Below are 13,716 nucleotides of genomic sequence, written 5' to 3'. Positions count from 1 at the left end.
CAATATATATTTACGCTCAGTGTTTCTTTGTGATCTCTGTTGGAATCGTCCGTCTTTCTCTTGGAAAGTTCATTCAAGCGTCTCTGCTTCCCTGGAGTCTTTCATGGTTAGAATGGATACTTCAGAGTACCATTCAGAAATGTTGTTATAGAATAGATGTTTCGGTATTGTCAGTCTTCGCATCCCATGGTACATCATTTCTAGCTACAGACTAGTAATTAGTATCTAAGGTTTGCTCTTCTTCTGTCAGGATCGATAGTCTCAGAGTTTAACCATGTCCACCCGTGTTGCCAATGCTCCATGTGGTATGGTTAGTTATTCAACAACCATTACAACCTTAGCTTATACTGAGGTTTTTGTAGTCTCTACTTAAAACTGCCCTCTCGGTGACCGAGGTACGCATGGTCTAAAGAGGATTTCTTCAGGTGGGGGTTTTAATAGGAACAGTAGAAAAGGGCTGTCCCATGAGCCAGATCATGTCTGTGCTCATGGGCGCGGGTGTCACGACTTCCGCCGAAATTGGCCCCTCTCCTTGTTCGGGGTTCGGGGGTCGAAGTCAAGGGTCGATTTTCTAGCCATCGCTGATCCTCTTTTCATTTCCTTTGGTTTTGTCTTGTGTTGTAACACACCTGGTTCCAATCCCATCAATTACATGTTGTGTATTTAACACTCTGTTCCCCCTCATGTCCTTGTCGGTGATTGTTTGTTTGTAAGCTATGTGCAAGTTATGTTCTGGTGTGTGACGGGTTTTGTACCCTCTTGTATTAGTTTGTATATTTTGGTTTTCCGAGTTTTTGAGCACTAAACTGCTCCGTTTATACCAAGTTCGATCTCCTGCACCTGACTTCTCTGCCACCAGCAGCACCCCCTTACAAGCAGGCCAATGACTTTGTTAAACTTTAACGTATCTAGGGTAGGGGGCAGCATTGAGAATTTTGGATGAAAAGCATGCCCAAATTAAACGGCCTGCTACTCGGGCCCAGAAGATGTGATATGCATATAACTGGTAGATTCGGATAGAAAACACTCTAAAGTTTCCAAAACTGTTAAAATAGTGTCTGTGAGTACAACAGAACTGATTTAGCAGGCGAAAACCTGAGAAAAATCCATTCAGGAAGTAGTTTTTTGGGTTGGTTTTGTAGTTTTCTATTCAATGACATTACAGTATCCATTGACTTAGGACTCCATATGCAGTTCCTATGCCTTCCACTAGATGTCAACAGTGTTTAGAAATCGTTTCAGGCTTGTATTCTTATAAATGAGGGAGTAAGACCAGTGTGAACGAGTGGACCCTAACGTGACGCAGAGTTTTTTCAGGCGCAAGTGCATTTCTTGTTTAAATCAAATCCAATCAAATTTTATTTGTCACATGCAGATGTTAATGCGAGTGTAGCGAAATGCTTGTGCTTCTAGTTCCGACAATGCAGTAATAACCAACAAGTAATCTAACTAACAATTCCAGAACTACTGTCTTATACACACAAGTGTAAGGGGATAAAGAATATGTACATAAAGATATATGAATGAGTGATGGTACAGAGCAGCATAGGCAAGATACAGTAGATGGTATCGAGTACAGTATATACATATGAGATGAGTATGTAAACAAAGTGGCATAGTTAAAGTGGCTAGTGATACATGTATTACACAAAGATGCAGTAGATGATATAGAGTACAGTATATACGTATGCATTTGAGATGAATAATGTAGGGTATGTAAACATTATATTAGGTAGCATTGTTTAAAGTGGAGAGTGATATATTTTACATCATTTCCCATCAATTCCCATTATTAAAGTGGCTGGAGTTGAGTCAGCGTGAGTGGCAGCAGCCACTCAATGTTAGTGGTGGCTGTTTAACAGTCTGATGGCCTTGAGATAGAAGCTGTTTTTCAGTCTCTCGGTCCCAGCTTTGATGCACCTGTACTGACCTCGCCTTCTGGATGATAGCGGGGTGAACAGGCAGTGGCTCGGGTGGTTGTTGTCCTTGATGATCTTTATGGCCTTCCTGTAACATCGGGTGGTGTAGGTGTCCTGGAGGGCAGGTAGTTTGCCCACGGTGATGCGTTGTGCAGACCTCACTACCCTCTGGAGAGCCTTACGGTTGTGGGCGGAGCAGTTGCCGTACCAGGCGGTGATACAGCCCGCCAGGATGCTCTCGATTGTGCATCTGTAGAAGTTTGTGAGTGCTTTTGGTGACAAGACGAATTTCTTCAGCCTCCTGAGGTTGAAGAGGCACTGCTGCGCCTTCTTCACGATGCTGTCTGTGTGGGTGGACCAATTCAGTTTGTCTATGATGTGTATGCCGAGGAACTTAAAACTTGCTACCCTCTCCACTACTGTTCCACCTTTTATATTGACAACGTTATTGTCCGGTTGAAATATTATAGATCATTTAGGCTAAAAAACAACCTGAGGATGGAATATAAACATCGTTTGACATGTTTCTATGAACTTTACGGATACAATTTGGATGTTTTGTCTGATTGTTTTGACTGAGTTTGAGCCTGTGGATTACTGAAGAAAACGAGCTAACAAAACGGAGGTTTTTGGATATAAAGAGACTTCATTGAACAAAAGGAACATTTATTGAATAAATTAATGTCTTCTGATTGCCACCATATGAAGATCATCAAAGGTAAGGGATTAATTTGATCTCTATTTCTGAGTTTTGTAACGCTTCTGTTTAGCTGGTTACTGTTTGTAATAATTTGTCAACTGGGCTATGTTCTGGGCTAGGTATGTTCTGGGCTAGGTATGCTTTCGCCGAAAAGCATTTTATAAATATGACACTGTGGTTGGTTTACCAAGAAGTTCATCTTTAAACCTATGTAAAATATGTTTGGTTTTCTGAATATTTATAATGAGCATATCTGTAATTGAATTTGGCGCTCTGCAACCTCACTGGATGTTGGCCAGATGGGACGCTAGCGTCCCACATACATTAGAGAGGTTAAAGGGAATACAATTCTCTCACATTAACATCATTACATAATTTCACGAATAGTTACATAGTAGTTAATAATAGTTTTAGTTTTCATAATAGTTTTCTCATTAATTTTATACAATAATTAGACGCAAACCTCATAATGGAGGCACCTGTATAAACAGATTTATGGTAATGTGGCTGTATTGTCTTTCATGAGGTCACAAACATGAAATAAAACAGACCGGGTCGTAGCTGGCTTCTCCACCGACCATTTACACATTCTCCAAAACATGGATATTGTTCAGTTCTCAAGTTCTGTGATGAAGAAGAAGTTCCTTTGTTCTACTGTGAGAGAGTCTCCTTCAGGAATTTATGACCTGAGATAACAGAACCTGGGTGCAGGACGGAGGGAGGGAGAGGGGGATGCCACGCTCTATACCCAGAAAGGACCATGTCATGACAGTACTATAGAATTCTAAAATAAACTGTGGAATACTATACTACACACTGTAGTATCCCTCAGTCATGTGTAGTATTTACTATAGAATGTTGTAATATACTGTAGAAAACTACAGTAAATACTACAGAATTATCTAAAAAAAAGCACTACTAAATACTACAGTAATGTCGGCAAAAACACTACAGTCCACAAAAACACTGCCCTTTTTTTTGCTATTGTAAATACTACAGTATTTAATTTGCATAAACCCTGTCCATTTCCCTGCACTAAAAACATCCAATGTGCCCAAAAACCGGAACATAGAAAATAAAGCGCGTAACTAAACCACATAACATCCGAACAATTACACACAAAAACATGATGTGAAACAGAGGGCTAAATACATGTAGATGATTAGGGGGAATGAAATCCAGGTGTGTATGGAACAAGACAAGACAAATGGATATATGAAAAATGGAGCGGCGATGGCTAGAAAGCCGGTGACGTCGATCGCAGAACGCCGCTCGAACAAGGAGAGGAACCGACTTCGTCGGAAGTCGTGACAGTACCCCCCCTCCGGCCCGTGACAGTACCCCTCTCCTCCGGCCCGTACCCCTTCCACTCTGAGAGGTACTGAAGGCCCCCCGCCCGACGCCTCAAATCCAGGATGGAACAAACGATGTACGCCGGGGCCCCCTCAATGTCCAAGTGGGACCTCCCGCACCTCAGATATCTGGAGCGGACCAGCCACCACCGGCCTGAGGAGAGACACATGGAACAAGGGGTTAATACGATAATCAGAGGGAAGCTGTAATCTGTAACATACCTCGTTCACCCTCCTCAAGACTTTAAATGGCCCCACAAACCACAGACTTCCGGCAGGGCAGGCGGAGGGGCAGGTTACGGGTCGAGAGCCAGACCCGGTCCCCCGGTGCGAACACCGGGGTCTCACTGCGGTGACGGTCCATGCTGGTTTTTTGGTGACGCGCGGCTCGCTGGAGGTGTACACGGGCAGCCTCCCATGTCTCCTACGTGCTCCTAAACCAGTCGTCCACCACAGGAGTCTCGGTCTGATCCTGATGCCACGGCACCAGAACCGGCTGGTACCCCAATACACACTGAAACGGGGAGAGGTTAGCGGAGGAGTGGCGAAGCGAGTTCTGTGTCATCTCGGCCCAGAGCACGAACGCTGCCCACTCCCCCGGCCGGTCCTGGCAATAGGACCGCAGAAACCTGTCCAAATCCTGGTTGACTCTCTCTACCAGCCCGTTCCTCTCGGGGTGAAAACCTGAGGTAAGGCTGATCGAGACCCCCAGACATTCCATGAATGCCTTCCAAACTCTTGACGTGAACTGTGGACCCCGATCCGACACTAAAACCTCAGGCACCCCGTAGTGCCGGAAGACGTGAGTCAACAGGGCTTCCGCAGTCTGTAGGGCCGTAGAAAGACCGGGCAGAGGGAGGAGACGACAGGACTTAGAGAAATAATCCACAACGACCAGGATCGTAGTGTTTCCCTGTGAAAGAGGCAGATCTGTTAGGAAATCCACTGACAGATGTGACCAAGGTCATTGTGGAATGGGTGAGGGATGTAACTTACCTCTGAGCAGGTGTCTCTGAGCCTTACACTGGGCATACACTGAGCAGGAGGAAACATAAACCCTCACGTCCTTTGCCAAGGTGGGCCACCAGTACTTCCCAGTCAGACAGCGCACTGTCCGACCGATCCCCGGATGACCAGAGGTGGGAGACGTGTGGGCCCAATATATCAACTGGTCACGGACAGCAGACGGAAAGTACATACGCCCAACAGGATGCTGGAGGGGAGCAGGCTCTGTACGCAACGCCTGCTCAATGTCCACATTCAGCTCCCACACGACTGGCGCTACCAGGCAGGAGGCCGGGAGTATGGGAGTCTGATCCATGGGCCGCTCCTCTGTGTCATACAGCCGGGACAATGCGTCTGCCTTCTTTTTCTGGGAATCTGGTCTGTTGGACAGGGTAAACACAAGATGGGTAAAGAACATGGTCCACCTTGCCTGACAAGGATTCAGTCTCCTCGCTGCCCGGATGTACTCCAGGTTGCGGTGGTCAGTCCAGATGAGGAAAGGGTGTTTAGCCCCCTCAAGCCAAATGCTCCACGCCTACAATGCTTTAACCACAGCCATCAACTCCAGGTCCCCCACATCATAGTTGCGCTCCGCTGGGCTGAGCTTCTTCTAGAAGAAAGCACAAGGACTGAGTTTAGGTGGCGTACCCGAGCGCTGTGAGAGCACGGCTCCTATCCCAGCCTCGGACGCGTCCACCTTCACTATGAATGCCAAAGAGGGATCCGGATGGGCCAGCACTGGAGCAGAGGTAAACAGAGCTCTTAGCTGCCCAAAAGCCCTGTCTGCCTCAGCCGACCACTGCAACCTTACAGGACCCCCCTTCACAGTGAGGTAATGGGCGCAGCAACCTGGCCAACATCCCGGATAACCAGGTGTGTATGGAACAAGACAAGACAAATGGACATATGAAAAATGGAGCAGCAATGACTAGAAAGCCGGTGACGTCGATCGCCGAACGATCAAGGAGAGAAGAACGCTGCCCGAACAAGGAGAGGAGAACGCTGCCCGAACAAGGAGAGGAGAACGCTGCCCGAACAAGGAGAGGAGAACGCTGCCCGAACAAGGAGAGGAGAACGCTGCCCGAACAAGGAGAGGAGAACGCTGCCCGAACAAGGAGAGGAGAACGCTGCCCGAACTAGGAGAGGAGAACGCTGCCCGAACAAGGAGAGGAGAACGCTGCCCGAACAAGGAGAGGAGAACGCTGCCCGAACAAGGAGAGGAGAACGCTGCCCGAACAAGGAGAGGAGCCGACTTCGGCGGAAGTCGTGACACCTACCTACCTACAGGTTATGGAACATTTGATCTTTTTGTGTTTCTCCAGTAGGTTTTTCCTGAAGGAAAAGCCCCCCACTTCTATGTCAAAGATAAAACAAAAACACCACAATAAATAATGTAATGTCACAGTAAATGGTATTAGTAGTGATGTTGGGGCGATGAAAACAGCCACTACCTTGGTGATGGGTTATGTTAGGACTATGGTTAACAACCTGTTATGGCAAGGCGATCCCCGAGGGGAACTCCACCCCCCCATTCAGCTGAAAAGGTGGCGCAGGGATTTCAAAAATATTTTTTAGAAATATTTAACTTTCACACATTAAAGTCCAATACAGCAAATGAAACATCTTGTTCATCTACCCATCATGTCCGATTTTTTAAATGTTTTACAGCGAAAACACAACATATATTTGTTAGACCACCACCAAATCAAAGGAAAAACGCAGCCATTTTTTCCAGATAAAGATAGAGTCACAAAAGCAGGATTAGAGATAAAATTAATCACTAACCTTTTGAAAATCTTCATCAGATGACATGTTACACAATACATTTATGTTTTGTTCGATAATATGCATATTTATATCCACAAATCTCGGTTTACATTGACAACATGTTCAGAAATGCCTCCAAAATACCGGAGGAATTATAGAAAGCTACGCCAGATAACAGAAATAATCATCATAAACTTTGACTAAAAATACATGTTCCACATATAATTAAAGATACACTGGTTCTTAATGCAACCGCTGTGTCAGATTTTTTTTAAACGTTACGAAAAAAGCCTACCATGCAATAATCTGAGACAGTGCTCAGACGTAAAAGTATTCCTCCGCCATGTTGGAGTCAACAGAAATACAAAATTACATCATAAATATTACCTTACCTTTGATGATCTTTCATCAGAATGCAGTGCAAGGAGTCCTAGTTCCACAATAAATCATTGTTTTCTTCCATAATGTCCAATACTAGTGTCCAATTAGCTGCATTTGTTAGCACTTTCAGCTCACGTGCCCAAAAGCTGACGCTGGTCCAGGACAACTCGCACGAAAACTTCAGAAAGATATATTCCAGGTCGAATAAACTGGTCAAACTAAGTAGAGAATCAATCTTCAGGAAGTTATTATCATATATATCCAATATCGTTCCAACCGGATCATACGTTTTCAGCTGCAGCCAAATGGAATGACGGTGGCACCCACAGGGAAATGCACCACAGGAAAATGGCATTCTGTCGGGACAGTGACTATTTCCCCTCCCATTCGTTCAAAGTTCACCCCGAAAGCTCCATTCCATGTTCTACTGAATGAGGACATCTAGAGGAAGGCGTAGGAAGTGCTACCAGATCCATATCTTCTTGGGAAAGGAAGGGGCGATGACGTCAGTTGACCCACATTCAGAATTTCACTTCTTGTTTGGAAGATTGCCTGCCCTATGAGTTCTGTTATACTCACAGACATAATTCAAACAGTTTTAGAAACTTCAGAGTGTTTTCTACCCAATAGTAATAATAATATGCATATATTAGCAATCTAGGACAGAGTAAGATGCAGTTCACTATGGGCACGCAATTCATCCAAAGTGAAAATACTGCCCCTTATCCTCAACAAGTTTTAATTGTGTGCATGTCATGTTACATAGTGAGGATTTCACGTTTCAGTACTGAGGATATACCAAGGCCTAGGTCAAACGTCAAAAGTGTCACTTCCTGTTACTCTGATTGGACCTCTAGTTCATTACCATGTATCCTCAACCCACCCCCTCTCGCCCACTGCTAGCCTGGCATGAGGCACATGATCTCAGGGGGGTATTGTGCATGTCAAGTCCAGAGAGAAGCTAACCTCCCAGCACGAGTCTTATCTTCAATTTAATTACGGCCCGTAATCACAGCCTCGGTACACGCTGGCGCCGACAATCCCCTCAGTATGACAGCGCATTCACAGCAGCAAGTTGCAATCTCACATTAGTTCCCCGGCACAATGTTTTCCGGTGTATCAGGAGTTACATGGCACTTCCCCTGTAAATACAGCATGACTAATGTGTGTATAATGTAAAAAACCCAGTCTGTGACTCTTCTGCACTAGGATTATCCCTCACCCTGGTGCTGAAGCCTCTCTCTCTCTCTCTCTCTCTCTCTCTCTCTCTCTCTCTCTCTCTCTCTCTCTCTCTCTCCCTCTCTCTCTATCCCTCTCTCCCTCTCTCTCTCTCTCTCTCTCCATCTGCAGCAGAGCCACGGAGACAGGCGGGAGACATGAGGCCCCAGGCCCGTGGCAATCCAGCCTCTTGTTCTGGCACAATTGTCTGCGATTCTCCCCAGATATTTAGCTATTCATCCCTGCTCTTTATGACTGTTGGGCCCAGTGTCGCAGCTCCCTCCAGAGAGTGCCGCGGGAGAGGAGACAGACGGAGAGGGCTTATCTGTCCCAAACACCCGAGCGTCATCTCCCCATAGAATGCTATGAATATCTCTCAACCCATGTGTGTTTATTAAGCACTGGTGATGCTGTTTGGTTGTACACTGGGAATAGAGTTGCAGGGATAGGGGAACGGGCATTGTGTACTGTTCATTTGGGTATGAATACTTCTCCCTGGTTTCTAGAGATGGTTTTAGTCATATTGTGAAGTGGGTACAAAATAAGATTGACTTTGATGAAAAGAAGAACATCTCTTTTCTCAGTTCTTTCTGATAGCAGCCAACCAGAGCAAATTAAATCAAATGTATTTTATTTGTTCAAAGCAGGCTGAGGGGCAGTTTATGAATAATTTATATTTGCTCATTATGACAAGAGTAACTCCCATAAATAATATTTTTCATTCAGAGATCAAACAATAACTTGAAGTGACTATGTACTCAGTCTCTAGAGCTCTCATCAACCCAGTGGTAAACCCATAATATATGCTTACAGACAGCAAAGCACATTGGTTTCCTTACCCAGTCTATGGACAGGTACAGTATGACAGAAATCCATGCTTTTGTTTAGTTTCCCTGACACATTTTCCAAATGCTAAAGGTTTTAGCATTTGTGCCACAATTATCATTCAAGTCATGTTAGCGATAGTAGCATTTTTTTCGCATCATGATCAAATCACATAGAAGTGACTTTATTGAGCTTCACAATCAATTTTAGATATACTTTGGAATGATTTGAACATGATGTGTCAAAAATGCTAATTGTCACTAATGGGATTTGTGCCACAAATGCTAAAACGTTATCATTTGGAAATAGTGCCAGGGAAGCTAAAGCATGGGTTGCTCTCATACCTTGTCCATAGATTGTTTAAAGGGTAAGGAAACCAATTTGTCATTTTGTAATTTAGGTGAACTATGCCTTTAACTGAAAGTAAAGGAAATGTCAAACACAATGCACTGATGTTTCCTTTAACTAATATCGATTCCATGGTTTCAAAATTGGAAACTATCACTGGAAAAACATAAACAGTCACCTGCAAAATGATTGGCTTGATAAAGATGAGCAAAAAATACTATAAAATAAATAAAACAAATACTGAGCTATATTGTATGCTCCAAAAAATTTACAATTATATTCTATTATACTTAAACCTCTTAAGGATCCGCCCCTTAAAAAATGTTTTGCCTAAAAAGACATAGCCAAATCTGACTGCCTGTAACTCAGGCCCTGAAGCAAGGATATACTCTTGGAACAATTTGAAAGGAAACACTTTGAAGTTTGTGGGAATGTGAACGGAATGTACGAGAATATAACGCAATGGATCTGGGAAAAGATAATACAAAGGAAAAAAACAACCATTCTTCTGTATTTTTTTGTACCATCATCTTTGAAAAGCAAGAGAAAGGCCATAATGTATTATTCCAGCCCAGGTGCAATTTAGGTTTTGGCCACTAGATGTCAGCAGTGTATGTGCAAAGTTTAGACTCATCATTTTTTATCAAGACTGCCCAAATGTGCCTAATTTATTCATTTACAAGTTATAGCACTGTGATGAGGAAATCCGGAGGCCTGTGAGTTGGGTTTGTTGTCATGACAGCAGTAATGGGGGGAAGCACGGTTTTAAATGTACCGATGATCCTTTGTGAAAACGACCAATACTTAACTCTGTGATTACAACTTCGCATCTATCTTCACCATGAGGCAACATCTATTATCTCTGTTAATGTAGGCCAACCACCTGTATGTTTCATAAAGATAACCAGTTCATATGCAACAGTGCTCGATGAAAATAACATTTTCTTGCATGTTTGATGATAAAAACAGCACATTAAACTATTTTCATAATGTCCTGAAGATGCCTTTGTCGATACTACAGGCTCCAGGTGAAAGCTCCGTTGTGGGCTTTCTGTTTAGAAGGCTCGTCTCAACACAGCGGTGGTCACTGTCTCCTAGAGAGAGGATGTAGCCTGGTGTTGTGAATGATATCAGTGAGATAACGAGCACACAGATGGCGGTAGGTGCGTTCGCATGAGAAAGGCCGCCCACTCGTGTAAAATCAGGCAGAAGACTTTAACTCCAGACATTCTGTACCCGAGGCAGCAGCGGGCGACTGAATGCAGACTGTTTTTTGTGCATTTTGTATCCCGTGAAACTTCACATCTGTTACTTTCCGGTCATGATTTTCAGGGCCCCGCCGGTGCAGAATGTGCTCACCGATTTGTTCCCCTTGGAAACATGAATATTTCAATGGGTACACATTGTTCCTGCAGGGGCTAAGTACAAAGGCATCTTCATATTAAATCATTCCTATAAGTAGATATACAGTGCCTTCAGAAAGTATTCACACCCCCTTGACTTTTTCAAAACAAATTGGTGTTACAAAGTGGGATTAAAATGGATTTTATCTACAAAAAATACTCTGTAATGTCATATTGGAAGAACATTCTATAACTTATTTTAAATTAATTTAAAATATAACACTAACATATCTTGATTAGATAAGAATTTACCTCCGAGTCAATACATGTTAGAAACATTTGGCAGCGATTACAGATTAGTCTTTGTAGGCAAATCTCTAAGAGCTTTGCACACCTGGATTGTGCAATATATGCCAATCATTCTTTAATAAATTCTTCAAGCTCTAGTTGTTGATCATTGCTAGACAGCCATTTTCAAGTCTTGCCCTAGATTTTCATGCAGCTTCAAGTCAAAACATTTTATCCTGAATAACTCCCTAGTCCTTGCCAATGACAAACATGCCCATAACATTATGCTGCCACCACCATGCTTGAAAATATGAATTGTGGTACTTAGTGAATTGTTGTGTTGGAGTTGCCTCAAACATAACACTTTATATTCAGGACAACGTTTTTGTGCTTTTACTTTAGTGCCTTATTGTAAACAAGATGCATGTTTGAGAATATTTGTATTCTGTACAGGCTTCCTTCTTTTCACTCTGTCATTTATGTTCGTATTATGGAGTAACTGTCAGTTTTCTCCCATCACAGCCATTAAACCCTGTAGCATTTTACTGCATCCGCCATAACACCAGAAAAACAGTGTACTGTACATGACCAATACAATTTGATTTGAAGGCGATGTACATCTAACAATATTGACCCCCTTGAAAGAAAAGACGATAAAGTAAATAATACAAACACGCTATGTGCAAAACATTTCTTTCATGATTTTCTATTATAATAATACAATTAATTGCTTAGAGAAAGTGATATTGTTTAATAAGTAATAAAAACAATTATCGAAAAGAGAGGTATCAATATTATTGCCTAAAAAATGTTATAAATCAAAAATTAAATCTGCATTAAACATTCTACTTTGGAAGTTCATCTCTGTTTAAGGAACTGTATTGTGTATTCCATTGCTTCCTGTTTCACTGGGGTATAAAAACGAGGGAACAGGTAAACATCAATTTGTCTTCCATCACCATGGGAAAGTCAAAGAACTCTCAAACGGAAAGAGACACATCTTGACCTTCTAAAATCAGGCAGTAGGTACAAAACAATAGCTAAAAATTTAAATGCAAAATATGACCAAAAGTACGTAGAAACCTGCTTGTCGAACATCTCATTCCAAAATCACGGGCAATAATATGGAGATGGTCCGTCTTTAACTGCTGTAACAGCTTTCCACTAGATGTTGCAACATTACCCTGGGGACTTCAGCCATAAGAGCATTAGTGAGGTCAGGCACTCGCAGCCCGCGTTCCAATTCCTCCCAAAGGTGTTCGATGGGGTTAAGGTCAGGGCTCTATGCAGGTCAGTTAACCTCATAGTCCGCCCCATCCCGCATGCGGTATCGTTACTACAGCCTCAAGCTCATTACCATAATGCAACGTTAGCGATTTCTAAAAATCGCAAATGAAATGAAATAAATATGCCTGCTCAAGCTTATCCTTTTCTTAACAATCCTGTCGTCTCAGATTTTCAAAATATGCTTTAGAACCAGAGAAAATCAATAATTTGTGTAAGAGTGGTGATAGCTAGCTTAGCATTTAGCGTTAGCATTTAGCACGCAACATATTCACAAAAACCAGCCAAGGAATCAAATAAAATAATTTACCTTTGAAGAACTTCAGATGTTTCAATGAGCAGACTCTCAGTTACATAGCAGATGTCCAGTTTTTCCTGAAAGATTCTTGTGTAGGACACATCGTTCCCTTTTGTTACTATGCATTTGGCTACCGAAACTAACCGAAAATTCAGTCACCTACACGTCAAACTTTTTTCCGAATTAACTCCATAATATCGTCTGAAACATGGAAAACGTTGTTTGAATCAATCCTGAAGGTGGTTTCTCATATATCTCTCCATTGAAAGCACCTACCTTGAAGCCTGCTTTGTTGTCTGATTCGAATGGAAAAACACTGGGAGCTGACTTTTGCGCACCAAATGCCACGCAGACACCAAGAGGGACACTTGGCAATTGTAGTCTCTTATGGTCAATCTTCCAATGATATGCCTACAAATACGTCACAATGCTGCAGAGACCTTGGGGAAACAAGATAAAGTGTCCGTTGATTCCTGTCGCATTCACAGCCATATAAGGCGATCATGGAAAACGTAGCCTCAAAAATCCTGTTCATTTCCTGGTCGGTCATACATCTTGGTTTTGCCCGAAGCATTTGTTCTAAGGGACTCACAGTGAACATCTTTGCAGTTCTGGAAACGTAAGACTCTCTTTCCAAAACTATCAATTCCAAGCATATTCGAGCATCTTTTCGTGACAAAATATTGCGCTTAAAACGGGCACGTCTTTTTATCCAAAAATGAAATACTGCCCCTAGAGTACTAACAGGTTAAGTTATTCCACACCAATCTCGACAAACCATTTCTGTATGGGCTTCGCTTTGTGCACAGGGGAATTGTCATGCTGAAACAGGAAAGGGTCTTCCCCAAACTGTTGCCACAAAGTTGGATGCGCAGAATTGTCTAGAATGTCATTGTATGCTGTCGAATTAAGATTTACATTCACTGGAACTAAGGGAACTAGCCAGAACCACAAAAAACAGCCCCAGACCAGCATTCCTCCTCCACCA

General features: G+C 42.9%; 1 non-coding gene across 1 annotated transcript; it reads left to right on the top strand.

Moving 5' to 3' along the window:
• Positions 1 to 6,269: 6,269 nt before the first annotated feature.
• On the top strand, positions 6,270 to 6,325 carry LOC115109810 (U7 small nuclear RNA). Its single transcript, XR_003860553.1, has one exon. It is a non-coding gene; the product is annotated as a U7 small nuclear RNA (small nuclear RNA).
• The last annotated feature ends 7,391 nt before the right edge of the window (positions 6,326 to 13,716 follow it).

The sequence above is a fragment of the Oncorhynchus nerka genome, linkage group LG25 (assembly GCF_034236695.1).
Source record: "Oncorhynchus nerka isolate Pitt River linkage group LG25, Oner_Uvic_2.0, whole genome shotgun sequence".
NCBI classification, from domain to species: Eukaryota; Metazoa; Chordata; class Actinopteri; order Salmoniformes; family Salmonidae; genus Oncorhynchus; species Oncorhynchus nerka.
The sequence above is the reverse complement of the archived record's forward strand: the minus strand, read 5'-3'. Positions and strand labels throughout refer to the sequence as shown.